We start from the raw sequence: 13,270 nt of genomic DNA, 5'->3' as shown, positions 1-13,270 counted from the left end.
AATAAAGAGAGCTTCTCAAATGCAGATAGGACAAATTGAAATGTTCGGTCTGATATAATGCGTCTTCGCTTTAAAAACGTGAACTAATATTTAATTTAACTGTACACGCAGAAAAATAAATTGTAAACACAATTAAATTCTAGTCCAAATCAACCGATTTTTCAGATTGCTATAGCGACAAACTGATTTCTAGTTCAAACTGAACAGTTCCATTGTTTTATAATACAAATATTTTCATTTGCCGAAATTTTTGACAGTTTGTTAGAACAATCAGAGATTTGGTAGTTTCAACATAAAATAACAGATTGTTTTAAAAGACTGCTCTTTTGCTACTAACAAAGCCGGGAAGTGATTGTGTTGGTGACGGCAGCTCCTGCGGCAGCTCGGAAATCTATTTTTAAACACTCGACAAGCGGATGGAAACGAGAACGAATAAAAAAGGCAAAAAATCGAAACCGACCAAATTTTTGTGGATGCAGTCTTGAGTACCTGCGCGTTATCCATCATTGCCAAAACTGTACTTGGAAGTTGGAGTGATGGATTTGCTACACTTTTTTCGTTGTGACGATGTTGGGGTAAGAATTTTAAAAATGTGTGAGTGCTTCCGGGTCATGTTTATGGTCCCCATTTTGTTGAAACAAATGAAGATTTCAACGTTATATGGAATGATGGGAATCGGTTGTTTTTATCGATAAACTCTAAGTAAGAACAAAGAAATATAACCTTAGAATAAGTAAATGCTCAGTTTGAAAATCAACCATGCGTTTTATTGTTTTAAACAAGCGTCATTTTTCTGCGTGTATTCATGACGTTGCAGATTATGTAGTCACTATAAAACATAATTATGACAATAAAATATTCTTACCGAATGCATCGCTTTCATTAGCGTCATCGACCATCTGCTCTCTTGATTGCGCTCTCGTATCGAACCGGACAAGAGAGAGAACAGCATTTCGAAGAGTGTTCCCTCTGCATGTCGGTTCACGAAATGTTACATTCGCGAATGTATCACTTGCTGAGTATGGATTATTCAGTGGTTCGCGATAAAAATCCACACACTGGTAGACGGTATCGCATAGGACCTGAAAAGAGATCTATCAATGATTTCAACCAGTTTTCCTGGAATTCTATTGTTATGTGTTAATGAATTCAAATGGATCTAGTGGTTTGGCCAGAAAAACCTTAAAAAAATAGCGAATACTGTGTCAGAAATATGCAAATTTTCTGAAAGGGAGTAGGGGTTTTGGTATAGATTTGTTTAGAAATCCAGAAATGTCATTGTTAAAACGAAAATAATCATACAGAGTCCAAGCAGATGTACGTCGAGGTTCTAAGAACCTACCAAAAATGTGGCAAGAATTCCAGAATGAGCTTGTTCTGCATCTCACACGAAAATTTACAGAAAAAAATATCCCCAGCAAGAGGGATCAAGGCCAAGGGATGAAACCTAGAGATTTTTCTTTGAAGAAGTAAATTTTCCTCATACTAAATCGTAGGACAAAAAAGGCGGGTGCTAAAATATAGTTTCTTCGGTCGAGCTGAAATTTTGCACAGTTAATATGGGGGCAAAACCGGGGCCCGTGGCGTAGTTGGTCACACGTTCGCTTCATATGCGGATGGTCATGGGTTTGATTCCCAGCCCCGGCACTTGCGATTTTTCGTCAGGTGCTTTTCCCCCGAGAGCAACTAACACTGACCCTCTTCTGAGCCCCATGGCTCAAACGGACCCGGATACCTGGACATCGGCGAACTGCTACTCATAATGGACCCCCAATCGGACTGGAAAGGAACAACGGCCATCCATCATCATCCTTGTGCTCATCATTCTACTAGGTATAAAGTAGAAAAAGTGAAAGCAGCAGAAAGGCAACCAGTTTGATAAAGTAGAATAAGAATCTAGGCGCTGTACAAAATGTAAGTGCAGCTGTCAATTGAAATTGCTCACGTAGTGCCCCAGTGGACAATAGAGCTGTAAATTAGGTTAAGTGATTAAGGGCCGATTTCTTCACCCGGGCTTAAATTTTAAACCAGGCTTAGCAAAATTGTAAGCCGGGCTTAACATTTTTTCGATTTCTTCACATCGGCTTAACCACTAAACCCGGTTTAATAAAGCTACGGTTTACGTTAAGTGTGGCTTATTTTAAGCGGTGCTCTGAGGTGGCTTAGCAGCGCTAAGTCCAGCTTAAATCGCAAATTACAGAGTTTGGGTTTCTTCACCTGCTTCATGGATAAATTTTTGAAACAGCAGAAAATAATTTTAATAAAACATTATATAGTATGTATACTTATGAACGATACATGGTAAACGTTTGGATACCTCGATGATAAAGAAAATGATAATCTACAGCCGGCGCGTCGTAAATATAAAATATTCAACATCGGTTTTTGGGACAATCAAGTTTTTACATTAGATTGAAAGTCTTCAAAAAGGCTTAATAGTTTTGGACATTTTTCATCCTGATTTGGAAGTCGAAAGTACATTTGCATTAAAGTTTCTATTTACAGGGTGCGTGCGATATTTTTGCACTCATATCGTAATCATAAAACACGTTTTAGAAATAATTCGACAATAGATCTATACTAAATGATTTTTTCGCGAACAGTTGTGATTATTTCAATGATTTAGGAAGAAAAAAGTGGTACTCATATCTATAACCTTTTTTGAACGATCCTGAGAACCGCTGCAAGTCCGTTTTAGTGTTGTTCTTTATATTTTGGTCAACAATTGTGTTATTTTAGGTAAATCTAGAATATTTTTTTGTACGAGGAGCTCCAATGGTATCATCGTTATGTGTCGGCACATTGTAACGTTTTGACGTTTTTATTCTTTTAAGTAAAATAAAGTTTGAATTCAATTAGATTAAATTGTTATATTTTTTTTGAATATTTTGATTTTTATTTTAGAATTTGTTTTTTTTTTAATAATTCATTATATTATTTTCATGATTATTTCAGTTAATTTGTAGCTTTTGACGTTTTTGTCTTTTTAAGTAAAATCTTACGTGAATTGGATTCGTTGAATTTGTCTTTGAGTTTGAACCGTTTCATTTAGTAGAGATTATCCGTTTCATATAAGGTTTGTGTCTAGGCTAAGCTAATGACGATTCATGTTATGTATCTTATAGGACTTTTTCGATGGCGCTAAATAGTTTTGCGGCCATGTGCGGTTTGAATTTGGCGCACTTGTAAATAATAGTTTGTAGATTGTATAGACGACTGTTTCTATAGCAGGAAATTTACTTGACTAGAGAATTCGACTTGACTCCATCACTTTCAGTTTGAGTCGGCTGGAGAACAGAAGCTAGCTTGAGCGACCTTCTGCCAGTTTTAAGTTTTGTTAAAGGTGTGTAGTGTTTTTGTAGTAATGTAGATTTGTGAAGTAGTGCCGTTTGAAGTGAATTTATAATTAATTGTCTGTTTTTCATTCTGTAGTAGCTTAAATGTTGGATTTTGTCGCCAGGGGCAGATGCTCTGTTTCCTGTGCGTTTAATTGTTGTAAAAAAGGTAATTGTGAATTTGAATTCGTTTTTAGTGTATATTGTTTTAACTCTGTGTTTCGTCCTTGGACCTCAGTGTCCAAGAGACGTTTTTTATTTTATCCGGCCTACCCGCGTGCGGTTTAAGCACGATCGGGCAGAGTACCGGACCGCCGACACTCTTCCTCCGCACCTTTAGTCCGGCGAACGTTTTGGAGAGCGAAACGACGTCGACGACTGGCCACGGCGAAGCATCGAGTCGTCGCTTCAAGAAATCCTGCGCAGGTACGTCGTTTTGAGTTCATGGCCATGATTATACACACACACACACAAACACACACTTGACGAGCATTGTGAAAAATAATATACTTTGGACGAATTCAGTTGTTTAGTTTTCTTTGTTTCTTTTGTTTTTTGTTCCTTTCAATTAAATAAATTCATTTCAAACACTTTTTATTGTTCGATTATTGTTGTTCATTCAGTTTCTAGTCTCTTTTGGTGCAAATTTCCGTTATAGTTTCAGTTCGTTCGTTTTTGTGTGTATAAATTAGTGCGTTTTGGGTTTCAGTTCAAGTTAGCGGCCGTTCGAGAAAGCCCTCGAGATAAGAGTCGTGGATTTAGTCGGGCAAACTTTTAAATGAACCGGTGGTCTCTCGTTCGCGAGAGTGGCGCAAAAGCCACCGAGTTTTAAAGCTTCTCGAGCAAATTCGACGAACGGTTACAACCAGGGTGCAAAATTTTCATAGTCATTGACTGAAAACAGCACGAATTTGAATGATTCTGCACTGAATATTCAAAACAAACAAATTCATTTTCGCTCTCCCTCTTCACACAGTCAGTCAATTCGTAGTCATTGAATATGAGAGCGATCGAGAAACATCTTCATAATTACCTACGTTTATGGCTACGATTCCTTCCAAAAACACTCCACAACAATCAAATGGGAAAAGATCTGTATAAAGCACCGTTCAATAAAATCGAAACGTTAATATTTTATCAGCAATTTAACACTTTGTAAGATGTTTACAAATATTCATTGACTTTCATTCAGTTGACAAACGAGTATCGAGCAGCTGAATATAAATATGCAGGCAAGTGAATGAAAATTGCTGCACGGTGAACTTCAATTCGTCTGCTCGAAAATTTTGCGCCCTGGTTACAACATAAACAAAAAATATCCCATAAGTTTGAAAAAAAAAGGTTTCTAGAAGACGAAAATGCGAACAACTTGAGTATAAATATATGGAGCAGCTGCATACTATCTGCATTTTCTCAGCTGTCAAGAACGCTATGAAGCTGATTTTTTCAGTGTAGTTGGGGGATTCCATACAGGCTTGTTACCTACAAAAAACTACATCGCTGGAATGAAAGATAGCGGAAAAATAACTGGAAGAAGTCGGAAATTCCAATTTGAGCAATGGTATTCTATTAGGGCTGCTCAAACATTTATGAGAAAATTTAAAACTAAAATATCCTAAGTCTGACCACCTCAATTTGCTGTTTTAGACTCCCATAAGCTACAGCACAAATTTGAGCTGAATTGATAAGGTCTTATGTATCGCTCGACTAGTCTGAAGTTTATATGGTAAAACGGGTACAAATATGTGCAGGAATGGCATAGTTTTAGTTTTCTGCCACTAGATGGCACTGGAAGTGTTCAATAACCCTTATTTTTAGTATTATTATACGGAATTCTATGCGGAACATCTTTGTTGAAGACCGCTAAGTGATCCGATGCTTGCTAAAAAAAAAAGTTGTACCCTAGACTTAGTGTATCGAAAAAACAACCAGTTTTTATTGATGCTATTCAATAATGTGTTAAAATCACTACGCCAAATTATTTGAATTATAATTTTTGAAGCATATCTGTATCATTACGTCTCGTGTATCATTATCGGACTTTTACACATTACATTTTACTGATTTCGCCTTATTTACACAACAAATAGTAGAACCCGAAATGTTATTGGGCGCGCTAGTGTAAAACATACATAGGATCTGAAAATATTTTCTCATACCACCACGTTTTTGATTATTAATGGTTTTATATTTTTCACAGTTCACTAGAAATATGTTGCATTTGATGATGTGGGATTTATATTTTTATTGCAACCCTTTGATGAAATATTCCTGTTTGAAGATAGTGCAAAATTACCGCACGCACCCTGTATTTTAAGCCGGTCCTTCCATAATTTCAGGTCACAATAAACATATGTTTGACCCTTATGGTTCAAGACATATTATTTTTTAAACAAACTTAGGATGACACTCAAAAAAAATCTTCTTAACTTTTTATACACTGATTTCTTAGAAAAATTTAGTTCAAAGCATGTTTAGCCCATCGAATATTCAACATTTTGACTTATAATTCTAAATATAAAAAGTATTATTCGTGGTGTACTTCTAAACATGACTTATTTTGAATACCTGATAGGGTGACGTTCGATATTATCGGCAGGTTTGTTCTCTTCGTCGTTGGGGGTTTTTGTCAGCCAAAATGCCTGAAACATGGCCATATAAATCAGCTCACTTTAGAAGGATTTGAGGCCAACTTTGAGTTCAATAGGTTTCAAAAAAGCTTTCATGACGAAGAGAACAAATATGCCGAAAATACATAGGTACCTAAGTTACCATATCTAAAAATGACGCAAGTGAATTTTAAATATCTTTTTGCAACTCTATGAAATTTGATTTATACTTGCCGGATTACAACGGACTAGCTTTCCGTACTATACCAAACAATTACAATATGATTCATAATGCAACTGATTCCGATTGTATTATGAATCATAATGCAACTGTTTGATTCACAACCATCATCGTATTAATGCATTTTTACACTGAAGTTTTTTTTTACGACGGTAATGGTACCGCGTAAAAAACCGCGTTATTTCAAAAAACGTCGTAAAAAAACCGCGTTATTTCAAAACCCGTCGTAAAAAAAACGAGTTTTTTTTTAAAAACACGCGCAAAATAGTCAGGATTACATCTAACGTGACTTGTTTTTTTTTTTGGACTTTTTTTACGACGTTTTACGATGTACCGCGTAAAAAAAACTTCAGTGTACAATGAAAGGCAAATTCGAACCACCGACGAATTCGAACACCAAATGTTGTTGAACCTACTCCACATAGGTACTAAATCGAAGATCTTCGATACTCTAGCGTTAGGTAAAGTACCAACAGTCTAGGTAGTTCATTATTGTTAATTTCCTTTTGCATCCGAAAAATTTACCGAGCGATTCCGCTTTTCCTGCTAAAATTGCAGCGGATGTTTTGTTGTTGTTACTCCATACTGCATATAACGGGCATTTCAAAATATCGGCGGCTTAAACTGACGTTACTATTGGAAAGTCACTGGAATGATATGGGAAATTTCGTTAAGCTTGGCTTAGCGTAAGCCATCGCCTCCATTTGCTAAGCCGGTGTGAAGAAATGCAATTATTTAAACCTGGCTTAAGAATTTGACTTAACTTTAAGTGTGGTTTAAGATAAACCAGGCTTACGTCGTTAAGCCGGGTAGGTGAAGAAAACGGTCCTAAGAATAAAAAAAAAATATGGGGGCAAAATGGAACTCAAACAGCATACAGGAACGATAGTTTTCTATTTTTTTTTTATTTTTTCTAATATTGGTTGTTAGGTTACTACTAACATTCCTTCCCTCTTCCAACCTGACTGCAAGAACGTGGCTGGCGCCGTTATTGTACCGTTAAAGAGAGCCTCTGAAGCTTGCACAGTGAGAATGAATCCCACATCCGATTTACTCACAAAATGTGGGTTCTTCCTTCGAAAGGGAAGTAAAGCGTGGGTTCCGAGATGAACTAGCCTAGGGTTAAAAATCTCGTTAATACAGACAAAAAAAAACCAAGTACACCGTCTTCAGCTAGAGACAATAACTGCGATACCCAGCAGCTGTGAGCAGGGTGAGGCTAACCCCTTCGCAAGAAGCGGGCTGTCTAGGGTTCCGTTAACCTTCCTTTTGCATCACGTTGGTAGCAGCTCGCTGACGTAGTGTACGGTTTGGGTCAAAAATGACCCTAATGCCAAAGGAGGGTTAAGGAGAACGGAAGGATCCCCAGTGAGCTGCGCACGTAGCGCTATCGTGAGAAATCCGATCTCCGGTTCGATCTCGCGGCTAGATTATCGGGTGAGGTAATGGACGGAGCGTGGCTAACTAGGGGCATAAACAAGAATCGTGATGGGCTCTATGCGATGAAGGTGGATGTACAGAAGCTTGACTCCTTCATTGACTTTGTGTCCGCGACCCCAAGCAGGCCCTTTATTAAACTTCTTAGGGCAATGATGCTGGACCAGGCAGTCGTGTGAGGCAGTCGTCAGGTGAGGAGCTACCGGGTAGCGCCCTCAAGGCTAGGCGGCTGTTAACCTCGAAGGTCGGTAGTAAAGTTGGAAAGTTGGACCCCAGCCAGGCGTCCCGGAAAAACGGGAAGGGTGGGCCTGAAAAGGCCGGTCCGTCCTGAATCGAAGAGAACGGTGGGCTGGAACCACGTTGGTCAGGGGGAGGACGCCCCTCGGACTAAAGTAGATCGGAAAAAGCAAAGAAAGAAACCGCATGCGTTGTAGGAGCGTAGGGACACTAGGTATTGAAAACGTAGGAGGACAGTAAACAAGAGCGAGGAGAGCGACGCGCTCGTCATCGAGACGGATCAGTCCAAGTACTCGGAAGTTTTGAAGACGATAAGGAGCGACGCCGCTCGTGGATCTGGGAGCCGTCGTGCGCAGTATTAGACGTACTCGTACAGGTGAAATGATCCTCGAGATCAAACGCAATGAGGAACGCAAGGGTGGCGTCTACAAATGTCTGGCGGAAGCAGTTTCTGAATGAGGGCGGATATCGCCATCTTAGCCATCATAGCGGACCCATATCGAGCATTCGCTGGAAAAGACACTGCTGGAAGCACTGGCTATGCTAGATGTCGATCTGGCTAACTTTTTATAGTCTCGGCCCAATAAGTAGTTCAATCTGGAGGGTAGACGATGACTACACTCGCAGCGACCACCTAGTGGTTCGCTGCAGTAGTGACTACAGCAATAGAATCGTGCAGAGGAAAAGGCGGCTATAGACCAAGACCAAACCCGCGTAGGTGGATCACATCATACTCCAATGACGAGGTACAGGTACAGAGGCGTTCTGCCATGAGTGAAACCTACTTGGTATAAACAATGCCAAGCTGGTAGCGGTGCTCCGCGAGTGTGCGATGCGAACATGCCGAGGCGATTCCACTCTAGAAATTGGGAAACATCGGCTTACTGGTAGACTCCAGCGATTGCGGACCTGCGCCACGCCTGCATACGGGCTTGGCGGCGGATGCAGCGAGCAGGAACTCAGAAAGAGCGAAACAAACGGCGGGTGGTGTTCGTCGCTGCCAAAATCGCGCTGAAGGCCGAGATAGGGGCGAGAAAAAAGGATCGCTTTGAGGGTCTCTAACAAATCCGTGGGGTAATGGCCCTTACAGAACAGTCTCCAGAGATGTTCGAAGGATCATCGAGGGGATTTTCCCGCGTCATAATCCTAGTCCTTGGCCTCCATTCGTAGGACAGCTAGGGACTGTAACTGGCGATGAAGAGAGGGTCACTGATGAGAAACTTGCGGGGATAGCAAAGTTCTTTAGCCTAAGTAAGGCCCCAGGTCCGGACGGAATGCCAAACTTGGCCTTAAAAGTAGTTATTGTAGAGACACTCGGGAGCATGAGTTGGACACTTGGAACCAGGGCTATGTTGACCGCTCCTTCAAGGTTGCCAAGCTCCCGTTTGGCGACCCATATTTTAGCATAATTCTGCCATGATTACACATTATGTTGTCTGACATATGTCTACCTACCGATATTGAGTACTTTCATTCAAAACACGATGCTCCACCTTCGAAAGCTTCTCCAACGCTATATTATTGATCAATGTTTTGATTGCATGACCCACATAAGCGTTCCCTGCATCAGTTTGAGAACCCCCGCTTCGAATCATGTATTTTCACTTCCCGTTTATATAAAACAACCGTAATCCGGTACCTATCGGTGATGCCTCCATCTAATAACTAAACGATTGTAACACGAATTGACTGATAATGATCTGAAGTATGCACTGCTCGTTGATATAGTAGTTCCTATCAGTATAGTTGTCGTTGAACAATCTAGCGCGTTGTAGCTTATTTGTCGGCCGGTAACCGATCAAAGCTAAACTTCTGTTCCAGTTCTAGGTCTGTTGCCATTCGTAACATTTTGATTGCGAATTGCTCCGCATTTCCACAAAAATAGTAAAGTGAATCATACCACGTCTGGACGGTGATGTAGTTAAATCATAAACGTTCCGCAAGAGAAACACCTGCTGGCTGGTGGTGCATTAAACACAGTCATTTTGTCAACAACGGCCAACGCAAGGCGCGAAAACGGGTGGATCGGTCGGCTGATGGGGCGGTACGTACGTAGGTTTGCCTTAGCAGAATGTAGTGTCATCGACAGGGATTGTCCGGCCTTCGAATTCCAAATACAAATGTGTATCAGGAGTTTTAGGGGTATCCCTTCGAAGTTGGTTTGTTTCCATATCATAGGTAGAATAAGTTTTCCCGTATAGTTTCCGACATCTAAAAAATCTCAAACATCCCCATTGGCGTAAATAGGGGGTGGCCAGGGGGGGCCTAGCCCGCTCCAGAATAATCCATTTTGGAAAAAAATCACGCAATTCAGGCGAAAAGAATCATTTTAGTATAAAAAATCTACATCGACATGGCCTTGGCCCCCCCTAGAGCCATGACCTAGTTACGCTTATGAACATCCCTGGCTATAGAAGACTTCTCAGTAACCAGACGCATGTGTGTAATCAAGTGGTTGTGCTCGAAAAAAGCGCTGAATGAGAGTTTTGTTATCAGTGTATGAAATTCATTGAAGCTTATCAGTGAATATCGACGAGGAAGGGTGGTGGTGTTGATACAGCGGGAAGTGGGAGCGCCGGACGGGTGGACGAGAGAAAATCGGCAGTCATCCAGCGAACAACGGGCGACAAGCTGGAACACCTGTTTGGGAACGTTGCTTCGATAATTGCGATAATTGCCTTGGGAGAGTATACGTTATCTGTTTGGCGAACGATACCGGGCTGTTATGTGTGACAGTTTGGATTATGTGGTCATTCGAAGGGAATCGAAAGTTTGAGTTCTAACATTTGGCAGTGCTGGTTGGATAATTTTGAAAAATAGCTTTAGCGTAAATACTTTATACAATTTTTGAGAAGTGAGTTAAAAAGAGAAGAAATTACAAAGGAAAAGTAATCTTATGTTGCTATGCTTAGAAACAGTATTCAGTTAAAAATACTTGTACGAATGTGGAGGTGATATTCGATTGCCGAGCGTCGGTACCGTACATTATCGAAGACATTTGAGCATCGCTTCGTCATCTACATCTATAGGTAGTTGTTCAAGTCAACGTTGACTGGCACCATGTTGATTTTGTTATCGATTACATCGGAGAAATATTGCTGTTCGTTCAAAATAATGTACGATTTTATTATGTGCGATGATCTGCAGGTGAATCGATACTAAAGGCTGCTGGCGTGGCTTCTAATGATTTGATTGTACTATAAACCTTATGCTGCCGGTTTTTGCGCGGATATCTAGCGATAAGCCAAGATAGCTGTGTAGTGTTGGTGATGGTTGTTGCAATTGGCTAAGAATAAACGCCGGTAAGAGTCTACAATGTAGACTTCGGGATCGGAAGCTCAGCAAGGCTTCTTCCAGATATTTCTGCAAGAATTCCTTCGAGAATACGTTCACAGATTGCTCCAAAAGCACTCTCAAAAAAATGCGTGGATAGCGTAGACATCAACCACCATGCGCCTCCATGTGTGCCTCAGTCTCCTTGGAAACACATGGCTGACAATAAAATCACTCGAAAACCTTAATTGCAATTACGAAAAACCGGAAGTTGCCAACTTTCATTGGGAAATCAAAATATTTTCCATGGGTTTGGTGGCCTAGCTTCTAAAGAATGTTTAATGCAAACATATCTTCATACCATTTACCTATACTAATGATCAAGCCCCATTACGGAATGATTTTATGAGTTGGGCCATTTTACCCCATCTTGGCATTTTGGGCTTTGTTCCCCTACATATGTTGGTATGGAACCTCATTAGCTCAATTGGTAAGAGTGCTGCATTGGAAATCTAGAGGTTCGTTGTTTGATTCCAGATGCAATTATACTTTTTTTAAATCTATTTTTCTTTGTGTTGCTGGGGGCAACATTGACTTCGTCGGCTAGGCGCACTTGGACGAAGAGCGAAACAAAACGAACGAAGATTTTGTTTTCTTCGCGACGCAAGCCCTTTATAACGATTCGCTGGTTTAACTGAGTCATCTGATGTGGAGCAAGCAACGACGACTGCCTAATTTTCGTTCTCGTCGTCGACTTTTCTGTTCGGACGGCGACGATTTTCAGCCCTGATTATAACTGAGATGTAGCACAAATCTAGCGTAACATGTGAAAGGGGCCTAAAGGCTTTTTGTAAGCAAACATGTTTCGGTCGCTGTAGGACTCATCTTGATCCACCCACGGACAACAACACACTTAACAGATAGCCCGAAGATTACTCTTTCTGCGTGTTAATGTTCGTGGGTGGATCAAGATGAGCCCTACAGTGACCGAAACATGTTTGTTTACAAAAGGCCTTTAGGCCCTTTTCACATATAATGCTAGAAATATAAAAAAATAATATTAGGTGCTCGTTCGGCCAGTATATTTCATGAGAATGTATATCTAGATTTGTTATTTATATTAATTTGGACCCTACGTCTTAGCAATGTTGCATATGAACAAATAATTACTAGGGGGATTAGGGGCATAATGGACACCCGGGGCGAAATGGACACCCCTGTTTTTGCCGAAACCGTTGACTTTTATGATAAACTTTAAATGCATATGTGTAGAGGAGCAAGTCATGGATCTATTTTTCAAAACTACCATTTATATTCCTCCAAAATAACGAAAATATCATTAAAATTAAAATATGTTTTTCATTTGGTGAAATTCTTATAATTTCGAAGTATTGAGCTTCTCGGGAATTTTTAGCATTTCGACAAGTTTCTCTTTGACCTCTAGGTTGCGCGCCAGGGTATAATGTGTGTTGGGCACTTTGCGACGATTAACTCAAATCCGCAAACCAGCGCACAATTTGCGCGCCGATTGCCTATGCGCCAAGTTTTTTACTAGCCAAATCACTATTAATCAGTGGTTTAATGTAGTAAAAGCGTTGCTACCGTCAATAATATCTTTGTTGTACATTATTTCCAGACATTAGGAAGTTCAACGTTTTAGACAAAACAATGGAACCGAACCCTAAGAGAGATAGAGCTCTTGGCGCGAATCATTTTGACACTTGTTTATTTACATTTTGTATGGCGCACAACCCGGCGCATGGGCTGTCGACGCACGAGTTGTTGGCCGGTATGCGGATTTCAGAAAAGATTCGCAATAGCAGCAAATAAGGTATTACGAGTGTTGGAGTGTTTCCACCATAACAACAATTGAATTGTTACCTTATCTACATGTATGCGGAGATTTAGCAATGGATGAAGTATTTTATTTTTGTTCAGAATTTACTTAAAATAGCAATTTTAATGTTGTAGTCGATTCGGGGCGAAATGAACACTGGCTAGTACGAATGGATGTACGCGCATTGCATACTGTTAGGCGTTTAAGACAGTTGGGAAAAAGTTAATCCGATTATTTTGGCCTAAAGTTTATTTAATTAACATTGATGTTATGTAAACTCATCTAAGATGGAGTATTAGAT

The 13,270-nt window shown here is 40.2% G+C and overlaps 1 protein-coding gene across 7 annotated transcripts in view; it reads left to right on the top strand.

Annotated features, from left to right (window-relative positions):
* The window catches only part of LOC109419246 (protein peste), an 81,516-nt gene that overhangs the window by 24,320 nt on the left and 43,926 nt on the right, over positions 1–13,270 (top strand). The window contains exon 1 of one of the 7 annotated variants that reach the window (XM_062859307.1): positions 9,626–9,903. The exons of the other annotated variants lie outside the window; for them this stretch is intronic. The gene's annotated coding sequence lies outside the window, so the exon portion shown is untranslated. Of the gene's footprint in view, positions 1–9,625; positions 9,904–13,270 lie in introns of those variants that run through there. 7 annotated transcript variants of the gene reach the window in all.

The sequence above is a fragment of the Aedes albopictus genome, chromosome 3 (genome assembly GCF_035046485.1).
Source record: "Aedes albopictus strain Foshan chromosome 3, AalbF5, whole genome shotgun sequence".
NCBI classification, from domain to species: Eukaryota; Metazoa; Arthropoda; class Insecta; order Diptera; family Culicidae; genus Aedes; species Aedes albopictus.
Note: the sequence above shows the minus strand (reverse complement) of the source record. Positions and strands in the feature narration are given on the sequence as shown.